This window comes from Lithobates pipiens, unplaced genomic scaffold, assembly GCF_037356315.1.
Source record: "Lithobates pipiens isolate NorthernLeopardFrog02 unplaced genomic scaffold, aLitPip1_a1.2 Scaffold_166, whole genome shotgun sequence".
Classification (NCBI taxonomy): Eukaryota; Metazoa; Chordata; class Amphibia; order Anura; family Ranidae; genus Lithobates; species Lithobates pipiens.
The window spans coordinates 1707432-1722340 of NW_027507752.1; the positions used below are offsets into that span (position 1 = coordinate 1707432).

Consider the following 14909-nt stretch of genomic DNA (forward strand, 5'->3'; position numbering starts at 1 on the left):
TGGTAAATGTGGTATACACTATATACAATCACCTGACACTACTTCTTTTTCACAATCCATGACTTAACTTCACAGTTCACACAAACGTTTTAAATTCAAACTGTAGCACTGAGGTAAGTAATTTTTTTTTTCCACAGTAGCGTGACAATCCCTCGACCTCCGGTCTAACTAATCACTCTCACCTTATGGCATGGACCCCTGTGCAAACAGGTGATCGTGCATGCGGGTATCAAAAGGGTTAACACGGACCATAAACTTTTCTCACAATCTCAGGTCATGGGTAGAAAGAAAAGATCGAAGTGCTCACCGCTTAAGTATAAGATTTCATTTTTGTGTTCAAACACAAACTACTCACATAAAGATGATAAAAACACAGCATGTAAAGCCGACAATCGTGTTAGTTCCGTAAGGCAGCAGCGGGTGACGTCATGCGTAGCTCCTCCCCCGTACACGTTACGTTCAATCAGAAACTCCAACGTCACCAGACTCCTCCCCCTTCCCTTCGTTAGCAGACGGAGGCACTTGGGGAAGGGGGGGGGAGGAGTCCGGTGATGTCACCGGATCTCCGGCAGAACTCCCTGAAGACCCGGGAAGTCGGCGGAGAGGTGAGTACCGGTCAAAAGAATTTTGATTGATCAAAAAAAATTTGATCAAAAAAATTTACGATTAATTGAGGAATTCATCTTTAATTTTCACAGCCCTAATATATATATATTTTTTTTTTTTTTTTTTTAACAAACAGGTGTTTTATTGAAGGAATACAGCTTACAGTATATATGAAAGAAAAAGCTCACTGCCATGTTCAACAAAATAATCCATCTAGAACAAAGACATAAAGAACTAAGAAGATCCATTGTAAGAACCCCGCACATAAGAGTCGGTGCAGGTCTGAATTCAAAAAACATTGCCTAGTATATTATCTCAAAGAAACTTCTGCAGTAATAAAGACAAAATGACTCCCAGCGCCCAGATACACCACACTACTGTGCAGGAGCTCAAGTCAAAATCAAAGGAGACCATACCTTCTCAAATTTACAATGACAACCCCTATTCGAATACGTAATTTTATATAAGGGGAGAGCTGCATTTACCATCCACTCCGAGGCGGACACATCAGGTTGGTTCGGGGACAACCATTTCTTTCAAATCCCTGTTTAGAGTGGTGGGAACGCTGCTCATCATCGGGGCTTGCCAGTAGGGCTAGGGGAGGAGTAGGTGTTAAGGTGAGTTGTAGCCTGTTGTAAACCCGCTGAATTTTTAATTTTTTTTTCCTCACCTGCAAAAGCAAAAGGCATAATGAGCTAGTATGCACCGCATACTAGCTCATTATGAAATACTTACCTTAGAACGTGGCCCCGACATCTGTCCTGATCCACGCCGAGGGAGCCGACACGTTCCCTCTGTGTTTCTTCTGGGTATCCACTCACAGCGCCGGAGGCGCGGTATCGTTACTCCCGCGCATGCGCGTGGGAGATTTCTCTCCGGCACGGTCCGGCGTCTGCTGAGCTTCCAGCCGGGAATCCCCTGTGTGCATGCACCGCTGCAGACAGCGGCGCTTTGCGAGGGGAATATCTCCTAAACCGTACAGGTTTAGGAGATATTTTTTTTACCTACAGGTAAGACTTATTATAGGCTTTATTATAGGCTTTCCTGTAGGTAAAAGTCCCCAATTTGGCTATACAACCACTTTAAGCAGGCCCCTCCCCCCTTCAGTCTATTATGAATGCTGCTGCTAGACTAATACACCTCACTAATCGTTCCGTGACTGCCGCCCCTCTCTGCCAATCCCTTCACTGGGCTCCCCTCCCCCACCGTGTAAAATTCAAAATGCTAACCATAACATACAAAGCCATCCACAACCTCGCCCCCCCCCCCATCTACATCACCAACCTCATCTGCAGATATCGCCCAAATCGCCCCCTCCGCTCCTCCGAGGACCTCCTGCTCTCTAGCTCCCTTGTTACCTCCTCTCATGCTTGCCTTCAGGACTTCTCCAGAGCTTCTCCCATCCTCTGGAACTCCCTGCCCCAGTCTGTCCAATCAGCCCCTACCCTGTCCACCTTTAAGAGTTCCCTGAAAACTCATTTATTCAGGGAAGTCCATCCCACATCCACCTAACTGTCCCCGAGCCCCCCCATCAAATCATTCTCTGCAGCTATTACCTTTTGTACCACCACCTCCTCCCTTTAGAATGTAAGCTCTACGAGCCGGGCCCTCCTGTACCTTTTGTATTGTACTGTAATTGTGTTGCCCCCCCTATACATTGTAAAGCACTGCGTAAACTGTTGGCGCTATATAAATCGTGAATAATAATAATAAATAATGAATAATAATAATAACCTTCCACAAAATCAATACAGCAGACAACATAAGTGACGTGGACAGGCATGTATGTGACAAAAGAACTTCCTAACCTGTAGATTATATGTACAGACTGCACTGAAAAGTCAGACAATATTCAGAAATGTCATGAAGCAAAGTCTGCATAAAAAAAATACAGCCTTAGAGAATGGGAGTCTCGGAGTAGCATGGCCATACGGCATGAGAGACGTGTCTGGGACAAGCAGCCCAATGTGGCCAATAAACCTGCTGAACGGATTTCGTTATTTTCCGACTTGAGTGCATTATGTGAATATTAGTACCATTCGCGTCATCAAGTGGTATTTCTTGATAAAACAACTTCCGTTTTCACACACAGAGACTTCCAGCTAAGCAAATCCTCATAGGCTGCATGTTCAGAAATGAGAAGTGTAGCCAAATGTTAACTGGTGAACGCTGCCACCCCCTGGGCACAAACGGAAACGCAGCTTCCAAATAAAATGTTCCTTCGGCAAAATACGTAAAAAGATCGCCATCTAGTGGTGAAACTTGATTAGACAATTATGCAAACTTATGCATGTAAACAATCTCAGAGCCCCGTCAAACCAGAATCTGTACATTTGACACGCATAATACATGCATTTGCACTGCATTTTTCACACAAACTTTTTTGGCATTGGATTCAGGTGATTAAAGGAGTTTTTTTTTTGTTCACAGTTGCATTAATGTAGATTGTGTTGACTTGTATTTACATGTGTCTGTGTGTTTGCATTGCATTATGATCATTAGCAAAAATGATTCCGGACTGTCTATGCAGTAAGAATGCATTCAAAAACGCATCCCAGTGCATCTGGTGTGAATGGGCTCTAAGGAAACCGGGCAACACTTCACCTTCATACTTAAAACAAACCTATGACTTAAAGGAAGCCTGTATGAGGAGAATATGGAGGCTGTCATTGCTTAAAGCGGAGGTCCACCCTAAAGTGGACCTTCCACTCATTGGAACCCTCCCCCCCCCTCCGGCGCCACAATTGGCACCTTTCAGGGGGGAGGGGGGTGCAGGTACCTGTACAGTACAGGTATCTGCACCCACTTCCGGCGTAGATTCTGCAGAAGGTACGCCCCTTTCCGCAGAATCCACGCCCCTTTCAGAAGGTCCCCCGCTGCCTGCTGGGAAACACACGGATCCCAGAGACAGCGGGGACCATCCTTATTGTGCAGCGCGACTCGCGCAGTAGGGAACCGGGAAATGAAGCCGAAAGGCTCCACTTCCTGATTCCCATACCCAAGATGGCGGCGGCAGCACCCGAGAGACGATCGAGAGATCGGCTTCGGGTGCCGACATCGCGGGCGTGCTGGGGGCGGGTAAGTGTCCTCATTTTAAAAGTCAGCAGCTGCAGTATTTGTAGCTGCTGGCTTTTAAAAAAAACAAAAAAAAAAACGGCGGACTCCCGCTTTAAAGCTGAAGTTTTGTATATATTTTTGGGGGGGATACAGCACTAAACAGATTCGTTTTGTGTAATGGGATACGTTCAACTACCTCCAGGAGACTGCTTCTACTAAAAATCACCCCTGCAGTATCTCCTTCAATGCCCCCAGATACTTTCCTGATTGGCTATCTTCTGGCGCTGTAAGGCTTCATGCACACTGAAGCTCAAAAAAGCTTTTTCTGGACGCCAGATTGCTGGCAGAAAACGCTGGTTGAAAAATTTGCTTTTAACAGCGTCTTGTACTAGCGTTTATGGGCTTTTTCAATACAAAATACACAGAGGACACTCCAAAAATCCCCCAGTGCATTCCAAACTCCCACAATGCATTGAAAAATAGAATGCCGAACACTAATTAACGCGCGTTTATGAGCGTTTGCCGTTTTTTGGCGGTGAAGAACGGCACTTTGAACACGAATTTCTGGCGTTCAGAAAAAAGCCCATAAACTCCACTGCTCATTAAAGCTAAAAAACGTCCATGTGTGCATGGACACATAGGCTAACATAGAGTGGAGTTTATGGGCTTTTAAAAAAAACGCCCAAACTCCGATAAACTGCAGTTTATGAGCTCCAGTGTGCATGGAGCCTTAAGTTTAACAGCAGCCACTGCTACACAGAAAAGTTGCACTGCTCACCCTTTCCTGCCCTCTCTGCCATTCACAGAACTGGTATTCCTATACTCTCACAATGCATCGCATCCTATAAATGAAGACATTGGAATGATAGGATTTCACCTGCACTCTGACAGAATTTGATGGGCTCAAAAAGGGCACAGAATATGACTGGTGGGGAGGGCAGAAGGGGTGGGCGAGTGGTGCAACTTCTCTCTGTAGCAGCGGCTGCTGTATTTGCAGCACTGGAAGACAATCGGGACAGTATCTGGCAGCTGTGAAGTGAATACTGCAGGGATGATTTTTAGCAGAAGCAGCTGCCAGCAGGTAATGGGATGCACACGTTTAGGCTGGGTTTACACTGGTGCGACAAACGCTCTGACATCGGGAGCTCATGTCGCATAACGTGTGAAAATCAATGTTTCCCTATGGGAGCCATCTTAACTTGTCCAACTTTGAAATGCTCCCTGCACTACGTTGATCCTACTTCAGCCTACTGAATATCATTGAAGTCGGATCAAAGTCGGATCGCCGTCTTGCCTGATCAGACTTTGGCATGCGACTTGTGCTCTGATGATCTTGAGGGGGAACTCCTCGCCAAAATTTAAATAAAAAAATCGGCATGGGTTCCCCCTCCAAGAGCATACCAGGCCCTTCGCTCCGATATGGATTCTAAGGGGAACCCCCTATGCCGAAAAAACAGTGTGGGGGCCCCTCCAAAATCTATACCAAACCCTTATCCGAGCACGCAGCCCGGCCGGTCAGGAAAGGGGGTGGGGACAAGCAACCGCCCCCCAACCGTACCATGCCCTCAACATTGGGGGGGTGGGGCACCTTGTCCCCATGTTTAACAGGACAAGGGCCTCTTCCCAACAACCCTGGCCGTTGGTTGTCTGGGTCTGCGGGCAGGGGGCTTATTGGAATCCGGGAGCCCCCTTTAATAAGGGGGCCCCAGATCCCACCCCCCCCCCCCCGCTCTATGTGAATGAGTATGGGAGTCATCAACTGGAGGGGGGTGTGTCAATAAAAATAAAAAATAAAAAAACACACATTAGACCGGTTGTTAAAGTAATTTATTAGGCAGCTCCAGGGGTCTCTTCAGACTTCTCCACTCTCTCCGACCTCTTATTTCGCTCTCTGGTGTCTTCTGCCGGGCTCCTGCGCTATCTTCTGCTCTTTTGCCCGCTCTTTTGCTAGCGTTGTCATCTTCCCTCCAATCTTCTTCCGATGTTGACATGACGCTCTCTCCTGCTGTAATGTCGTGTGCGCAACACTTATATAGGTATGAGGCAGGGTCACCGGGTGATATCACCACCCGGGTCATGATGGAACCGAGTAAACTAGCAAAAAAGCAGGTAAAAGAGCAGAAGATAGCGGAGGAGCCCAGCAGAAGACACCAGAGAGCGGGAGAAGAACTGAAGACCAGGAGATGAGGCCAGAAAGAGGGAGAAGAGGCCGGAGAGAGCAGAGAAGTCAGAAGAGACCCGCGGAGCTGCCTAATAAATTACTTTAAAAACCGGTCTAGTGTGATTTTTTGTATTGACACTCCCCCCCCCCAGGTGAATGGGTAGGGGTACTATGTACCCCATACTCATTCACATAGGGTGGGGGGGGCTGGGTATGGGTTTTTGGGGGACCCCCACTCCGCTATGTCGGCGTAGGGGGTTCCCCTTAAAATCCATATCAGACCAAAGGGCCGGGCATGCTCATGGAGGGGGAACCCGTGCCGGTTTTTTATTTAAAATATGGCGTGGAGTTCCCCCTCAAGATTCATACCAAACACAGTGCCTGGTATTGGCGGGGGATCCAAGTTGGATCACCGTTCATTGAAGTCGGCCATGTCTCTGACTTCAAGTCGCAGGGCAAAGTTGGATCCAAAGTAGGACGAGAGTCGAGTCGCAGCAGTGCAAACCTGGCCTTAGACATAACTATTGTGTTTTGTCCTGTATCCCCCCCCCCAAAAAAAAAGCAATATAATAAACTTCAGCTTTACTTTTATTTTTCAAAATGTTGGTTGCCTGGTTGTCATGTTGATTGAATAGCTTCAATGCTTTCTAAGTCACTGATATATGGAACATATACACACATATAAAGGTGCTCTGTTCTAATAAACCTCTACAGTACATTTTGCATCACCATATAAACCAAAGGCTGAATCTTTCTGATCTGGCTAACATGGCCTAAACCTACAGCGGCAAATCCATCAGGCTGGTGCAGGAAGAAAATCAAAGAAGGAAAATCAGATCCGAAAGGAAAAGCTTTCCAGCAGTAATAGTGCCGGTGTTCTGCCTAATAGAGTCCGGCCATCGATATGTGTCCGTTCCGGACACAAGCAGACGAAGCTTCGGAAAATCTCCGAAGCTGAACGGCGCCTGCGCCGTGAGTGGAGGAGGTAGCCCCACTATCCAAGCGGACATAGGGTTTAGAATTTTAGAGGGCCCCTCGCGGGCGAGCTTCGCTCGCCACGCTTCGGGCTCGGCCTCGCTGCGCTCGGCTCTTTTTTATTCTAACTCTATGTCCACTTGGATAGTGGGGATAGAACCTGGACTCACGGCACAGGCGCCGTTCGTCCTCGGCAATTTTCGGAATCTGTGCTCCTGTGTACTGCGCATGCGCAGTACGCAGAGGACAGCATCTGATGGAGGACCCTAATTGACAAGACACCGGCCCTACTCACTGCTCTCATTGTCCCACATGATAGGAAATGCTGCATTTTCCAAGCCTTTAGTTATTTATGGTGGTAAAAAGGACACAAGCTGACATGCCTGAACTCTGAGCAGTGGCCAAAGCAACTCCTACAAATGCTTGAAACAGAAGGCTGTTAGAACTTGTGCTACTGACATAAATATACATCTGTGTCACTCATGTGTGCTTTATATATCCAAAGAGAGAGGGGGGGGGTAGATAAAAGGGGGTATAGGGACATGGACCAGACTGAGACAGAAGAGAGAAAGAGATGATGGGGGGGAATGGACCAGGGACAGTGGAGAGCTACATAGAAGTAAAAACAGGGGTGGGGATGGGGGTAGGGGATGGGGGGATGGGGGGTAAACACTTATGCAGACATATTTTCACATAAAGAAGCGTTGCCTCTTAATACAATCACAGCGCTATGTTTCTGGTACAACATGAAAATGGAGGATATTTCAGATCGATTTCCTGCTCACTATATACAGGAGCAGACCCAGACTTACCCATGTTGATGTTGTATTCAATTCCAGAACAGATTGCTCACACACTGCGGGACATTTACAGTCTGATGTCAATAAAGGCAAAGCAGTTTCTGCAGAAAAAAAATAGACATTCACGATTTACTTTAGGGGTAAAATTCCTTATAAAAAAGATAAATACTTCATAGCAATATAAACAAGAAAACAAATTCAACAAATGGATGTGAATTTTCATTTTTTCTATCTTCCAGTCCTCACTTCAATGGTTCTGAGAAATCACCGCGGGAGCACATGCACTGAAAGTCAGAGTTTAGTTCCTCGAAAATTAGAGCAAATGAGCGATACGGAGCGATACGGAGCGATGCGGAGCGATGCGGAGCGATACGGAGCGATGCGGAGCGATGCGGAGCCACTGCTGGAAGAAGCTGAGCTGTTTGTTTATATTAATGTGGGGGACGTGACTTTTCCTATAAAACAGGATAAGTAAATCACTTTTCATTTCAAAGGTTTCTTACAGAAATGTTGATTGCAACATGTAGATGTGCATTTGGGTGCAAATAACTGAATATTATGCCAACATGCATCGCGGTACCATGCCAGCCTAGGGCTCAAACTGCAGCCTAAAGATATGAAAACGAAAATATTCAAATTTACTAAATACATTAGAAAAATAAGGACTTTAAAGCCGGCCCGACCCAATCAAACTTGCCCGCTCAAAATTTTGACTATACAACCACTAAGTTTGGTTTATCTACTGAGTAAGCTGTACTTTTATTTGAAGCACAGTACTTTTGTATACACTGGATTTAATGTTCCCAGTGTAACAAAATGACTTTCAATTAGTAAATAAACTACTCCACACTGATTTTTTTTTTTACATTTTTCAAAGCATTTCCATTTTTCCACAAACAAAAAAAAGGGACATTTTTTTTAGTTTCTTATGGCTTAAAAATTTTCCGAAAATTTTACATTTCTAGGGCAAGCCCTCCCTGTTTTCAACTAAAGCAAAACGAAGGTATCGACACAAACCTCACAATCAACACGAACATCACTTAATTGCTGAATTTTTCTCTGACCCCCAACCACCACCGACACCACTAAAAACATAATCTAAAGCCTCAGAGACAGCACATCACCTAGTGACATAATTCCCACAAAACTCCTGAAATAATGTGTCAACATCTTGGAGCCTACCATAACGCAGCTCATAAATCACTCAAAGAGCGACTGTTCCGACCACCCTCAAAGCAAGGCATCATCAAACCCCTGCTAAAGAAACCCAACATCGACCCTCAAGACCCTAACTGCCGCAGACCGATAACAAGCCTCAACACCATCGCCAAGATTATGGAGAAAGCAGCTACAACACCACCTGGATACACACAAACTCTTGGACCCTCTGCAATCCGGCTTCCGCCCAGGCCATGGCACAGAAACGGCACTTATCAAAACATGGGACGACGCCCTCGAAGCAGCAGATGATGGAGAATCATGCCTGCTAGTACTGTCAGACCTCAATGCAGCGTTTGATACAGTAGACCACAATACTCTACTCACCTGCCTCGCAGAAGTAGCAGGAGTCTCCGATGTAGATCTACAATGGTTCGCATTATTCTTAGAAAATCATTCTCAAACAGTGAAACTAGGTGCCTTCACCTCTGGAACCCGGGCAATCTCTTGTGGAGCCCCTCAAGGTTCACCCGTCACCAGTGCTCTTCAACATCTACATCCGCCCATTCCTCAAAATCATCAGAACATCAGACCTCTGCTTTCACTCATACGCTGATGACACTCAACTCTACTTTCGTATCACCGTGCAAAAAGACCATCATCAACAACTAGAAAAATGCCTCACCCTGATAGACGACTGGATGACCTCTAGCTCCCTTAAACTCAACGAATCAAAAACAGAGCTTCTTCTACACGCAAACCAAAATTCCAAAACGAATACACCTTGGACACCTCCCACCATCTTTGGACAGACTATCTCGCCAAGCACCAAAGCCAAGAGTCTCTGAGTCATCTTTGACTCAGAAATGACAATGGATGCACAAATAGGATAAGTAGTTAGCGGATCTCACCATCTCCTCCGTCTCCTACGTAGGCTCATCCCCTTCATTCCAACCGAGGACAAAGCAGCAGTAGTTGGAACAATCATTAATTCACGACTCGTCTATGCAAACTCCCTCTACATAGGGCTACCCCAATATCAACTTGCGCGCTTACAACTCATCCAAAACACGGCGGCAAGACTGATAACGGGAAAAAAGCCCTGGGAATCCATCTCCACCGCCCGGAGGAGCCTACATTGGCTAACCGTAAAGAATCGAATTACATTCAAGACCATCTGCCTCACCCACAAATGCATACAAGGAAATGCTCCCCAATACCCTCGCAAGAAGATAACACTACAGACTCAACCGCAGTCCTCAATCATCCAACCAAAACCTCCTCCTCATTCCCAAATCCCACTACAAATCAAAGAGAGAATGAAGATTCACAGTCCAAGGACCACGGCTATGGAACTCTCTACCGACTTACATCCGTATGGAAGAAAACCATCAGGCATGCAGGAAAAAACTCAAGACCTACCTCTTCTAAGAAGCTAGACAACACAGCTGATCAAGCGCCTTGAGGCAACTCACATCTGCCCATCAACAGCTGGCACACCTGTCCGCCAACAGCCGGCACATCAGCCGCCCGCCATGTGACACATCAGTCACCTGCCATCATCAGGCACATCTGCCCGCCATCATCAGGCACACCTGCCCGCCATCATCAGGCACACCTGCCCGCCACCATCAGGCACAGCCGCCCGCCACAATCAGGCACAGCCGCCCGCCACCATAAGGCACATCCGTCCGCCATCATAAGGCACATCTGTCCGCCATCATAAGGCACATGTGATGCCTGACATCTGACACATTTGCCACCCGCCAACATCTGGCACATCTGCCGCCTGCCATCAGACAAATCTGACGCCCACCATTTGACATCTGCTGGCCGCCATCTGACATATGTGCCCGTCAACATGGCTAAAAGATCGTACAGTGCAGAGGAGGCTTTCCAGATACTCCAGAGTATGTCGGACGAGAGTAGCGGGGAACTCTCTCCGCCAGACTCGGATAGCGACTATGAGCCAGTGGAAAGCAGTGGCTTTGAGATGGAAACCGAGGAAGATAGAATCCTAAACAAGGAGAAGCGGGAGAAATGAGCAGGCGCAGACATCCACCAGCAGCGCAGCATTCCAGGATGATATGCAGGCATCCACCAGCTACCTTCCTAGAAGATAGGCCAGATGCTAGCAACGGAGCATCCCATCAACGAGGCAGTGCCCATACTAGCCTTCCAGATGTTCTACTATATCCAACATGGCTGCCCGATACGTCAGTAGAACCTGTAATTCCCCTTTTTACAGCCCAGCTAGGCCCTCAGATACAGACGGAAAATGTAACCCTAATTTATTATTTTCACTTATTTTTTACCAATGATCTCCTAACCTACTTTGTGGAGCAATGTAATCTATACGCCAGCCAACATATAGCCAACAATCCAAGTTCTTCATATGCCCGTCCTTTTGTTTGGAAACCCCTCATCGTGAAAGAATTTAAAATTGTCCTTGGCCTAACCCTCAACATGGGGCTGACAAAAAAAATGAAGTCCATTCCTACTGGTCTACCCAATCTATCCACCACATGCCGGGCTATTCGTCAATGATGCTCAAAACCCGTTATGAGATTATCATGATATTTTTACATTTCAATAACAATGCCCAATGCCTCCCTCAAAATCATCCCAGTTACAATAAATTATTCAAAATTCGGCCCCTTTTAAATTTTTATTGCGCCAGCTTCAAGCAGATATTTACCCCTGATAGAAATATTTGTGTAGATGAATCCCTATTACACTTCATTGGAAGACTTGGACTGCAGCAATACATCCCCAGTAAAAGAGCCAGACGTGGGGTAAAATTTTGTAAGGCGTGTGACAGGGCCACGGGTTACACATATGACTTTATAATTTATGAGGGAAAAGACAGACAGCTAAAGCCCCCCTGGATGCCCTACCTACATGGGAACAAGTGGCAAAATTGTCTGGCAGCTGATCCAACCATTGCTCGGGAAAGGTTACCACCTATATGTAGACAATTTCTACACAAGTCTCCCATACTCAGGACAAATAAAATGTATTTTGGGGTGTAATTGCAATTATGCCTGCACCATGTGTAAGAACTAACTTGTAAATATGACAATTTAGTGAAGAAAAAAATTTTTTTATATATTTATATATATATATATATATATATATTTCTTAATTTTCCAAAGCATTGTGGGGGGGAAAATTGCAACTTCAAAAAATTCACTATGCCTCTTACTAAATACCTCAGACTGTCTTCTTTCCAAAAAGGGGTAATTTGGGGGGTTATTGTACTGCCCTGACATTTTAGGGCCTCAAGAAATGAGATAGGCCATCAGCGCATTAGGATTGATACATTTTCAATAATGCGTAGCATGGCTTGTAGGCTCTATATACTTATCAGGATTTTTTTTTTTTTTTTTTTTACCAAAGACATGTAGTAGAATACACTTTGGCCTCAATTTTCACCAAAATTCGATTTTTTTGGTTTCTTTTAACCACTTTCCACCCGGCCAATGCACATATACGGCCGGGTGGGAGCCATCTACTCCTGATAGGACATTCAGGAACGTCCTTCAGAAGGAGCGGGATCGCGTGCGCGCGCGTGCCCACGCAGTGGGGGGACCCCGATGTGCTTGTGTCACCCGGACACGGCGCATCTCAGATCGGCAGGAGGGCTCTGTGATTGGCCCTCCTGATCACATGACGGCCGTGTCCAATCATGGCCGTCATGTGATGTAAACAAACAGCCGGTTGCTAGGCAATCGGCTCTCTTCTCCTCACATGGAAGTCATCGCTGAGGAGAGGAGAGCAGATCGCTGCAGCTGGCTGGTGATCAGTGAGTATGAGCTGCTTTTTACTCACTGATCACAAGTCTAGTGTAAACACACCACACAACACAGTGTAAACACAATGTCCCCACATATGTCCCCAAAACACACATGTCCCCAAAACATACATGTCCCCAAATAATAAAAACACATGTCCCTAATAATAAAAACATGTCCCCCACATATGTCCCACTAAAATCACATGTTCCAATGATTATCTGCACACATATGTACGTGATCACCTGCACACATATGTACGTGATCATTTGCGTACATATGTCCCTGATCACACAAACCAATTATTATACACTTAACGGAATTTTTTTTTACCAAAAACATGTAGCAGAATACATTTTGGCTTAAATTTATGACAAAATTTGATTTTATTGGATTTCTTTTAAAATAGAAAAAAGAAAATATTGGTTTTTTTTTTCAAAATTTCCGCTTTTTTTGCGCTTATATCGCAAAAAATAAAAAACAGAGTCGTGAATAAATACCACCAAAATAAAGCTCTATTTGTGCGATCAAAATGATACAAATTTCATTTGGGTACAGCGTAGCACGACCGCGCAATTGTCACTGAAAGCACGAGAGCGATGAAAGCTGAAAATTGGGCTGGGAAGGAAGGGGGGCGAAAGTGCCCGGTATTGTAGGGGTTAAAAGAGAAAGTAGAAAATGTTTTTTTTTTTTCAAAATATTTGCTGTTTTTTCACTTATATCACAAAAAATAATAAATGAAGTGGTGAATAAATACCACCAAAAGAAAGCTCTATTTGTGTGAACAAAATGATAAAAAATGTCATTTGGGTACAGTGTAGCACGACTGAGTAATTGTCAAAGTGAGAGAGCGCTGAAAGCTGAAAATTGGTCTGGGAAGGAAGGGGGTTTAAGTGCCCCCCGGTATTGAGGTGGTTAAAGATGTCAACTGAAAAGTTAAATGATTTTATAAATACAATATAATATAAAATATAAAATATTCAATTTGCCTTTTACTTTTGGTTAACAATCAACAGACACTGATATTTATAAAACTGGCCGGATGTGATAAAGCTTTACAAGTATCGGGTTCCATCAATGAATTGAATTGTCCACTTCAGTTCAGCCCAACTTATTGTGATGCGCTGCTGCAAGCGGCGAGTTTATCGATTAGCTATTGATGAACTGTGTACAACTGATCAATACTAACGAGACTTTGCTTGGTGAACACGTCGTAAATTTAGTCTCAGCAGAGTCCGGGCGCCAGCGGCAGCTCGCCAGTTATCACGTCACTGTGGCTATTACATTACTATATCAGATGCTTAGCACTCTGTGCTGGAGACGCTTCTCTCAGACTTGATTAGATCTTTCACTGACAGATTGCTGACATTTTCAGATTAAAAAGCATATAAAAACAAAAGCTGCTGCTAACATTCATAACTACTGTAAGCATGTAAAGTCCCAGCTCCTTGTATATAAATTCTTTATTTTTTATGTTTAGAACAAAAAAAAAAAAAATACAGGATCTCATAAAAATGAGTACACCCCTCACATTTTTGTAAATATTTTATCATATCTTTTCATGTGAGAATACTGAAGAAATTACACTTTGCTACGATGTAAAGTAGTGAGTGTACAGCTTGTATAACAGTGTGAATTTGCTGTCCCCTCAAAATAACTCAACACACAGCCATTAATGTCTGAACCACTGGCAACAAAAGTCAGTACACCACTAAGTGAAAACGTCCAAATTGGACCCAATTCGCCATTTTCCCTCCCCGGTGTCATGTGACTCATTAGTGTTACAAGTTCTCAGATGTGAATGGTCACTGGAAGTCCAACATGGCACCTCATGGCAAAGAACTCTCTGAGGATCTGAAAAAAATAATTGTTGCTCTACATAAAGATGGCCTAGACTATAAGAAGATTGCCAAGACCCTGAAACTGAGCTGCAGCACGGTGGCCAAGACCATACAGTGGTTTAACAGAAAGGGTTCCACTCAGAACAGGCCTCGCCATGATCCACCAAAGAAGTAGAGTGCACCTGCTCAGCGTCATAGCCAGAGTTTGTCTTTGGGAAATAGACATACGAGTGCTGCCAGCATTGCTACAGAGGTTGTAGGGGTGGGGGGTCAGCCTGTCAGTGCTCAGACCATACGCCGCACGCTGCATCAAATTGGTCTGCATGGCTGTCATCCCAGAAGGAAGCCTCTTCTAAAGATGATGCACAAGAAAGCCTGCAAACAGTTTGCTGAAGACAAAGAGATGACGTTCTATGATGAAACGCATAAGCTGGAGCTTGGTACACACCCACGTCACTTCCGGTCTGTGCAAAATGACTTCTGTATATAAGTCAATACAAGTCGCCTCAAAAGTAGT

At 45.1% G+C, this 14909-nt stretch overlaps 1 protein-coding gene across 5 annotated transcripts in view; it reads right to left on the minus strand.

Annotated features, from left to right (window-relative positions):
- RALGPS1 (Ral GEF with PH domain and SH3 binding motif 1) overlaps nucleotides 1-14909 on the minus strand; it is a 659487-nt gene that overhangs the window by 540513 nt on the left and 104065 nt on the right. For all 5 annotated transcript variants that reach the window (XM_077484871.1, XM_077484870.1, XM_077484869.1 and 2 more), the window contains exon 2: nucleotides 7612-7700. The gene's annotated coding sequence lies outside the window, so the exon portion shown is untranslated. The remainder of the gene's footprint in view (nucleotides 1-7611; nucleotides 7701-14909) is intronic.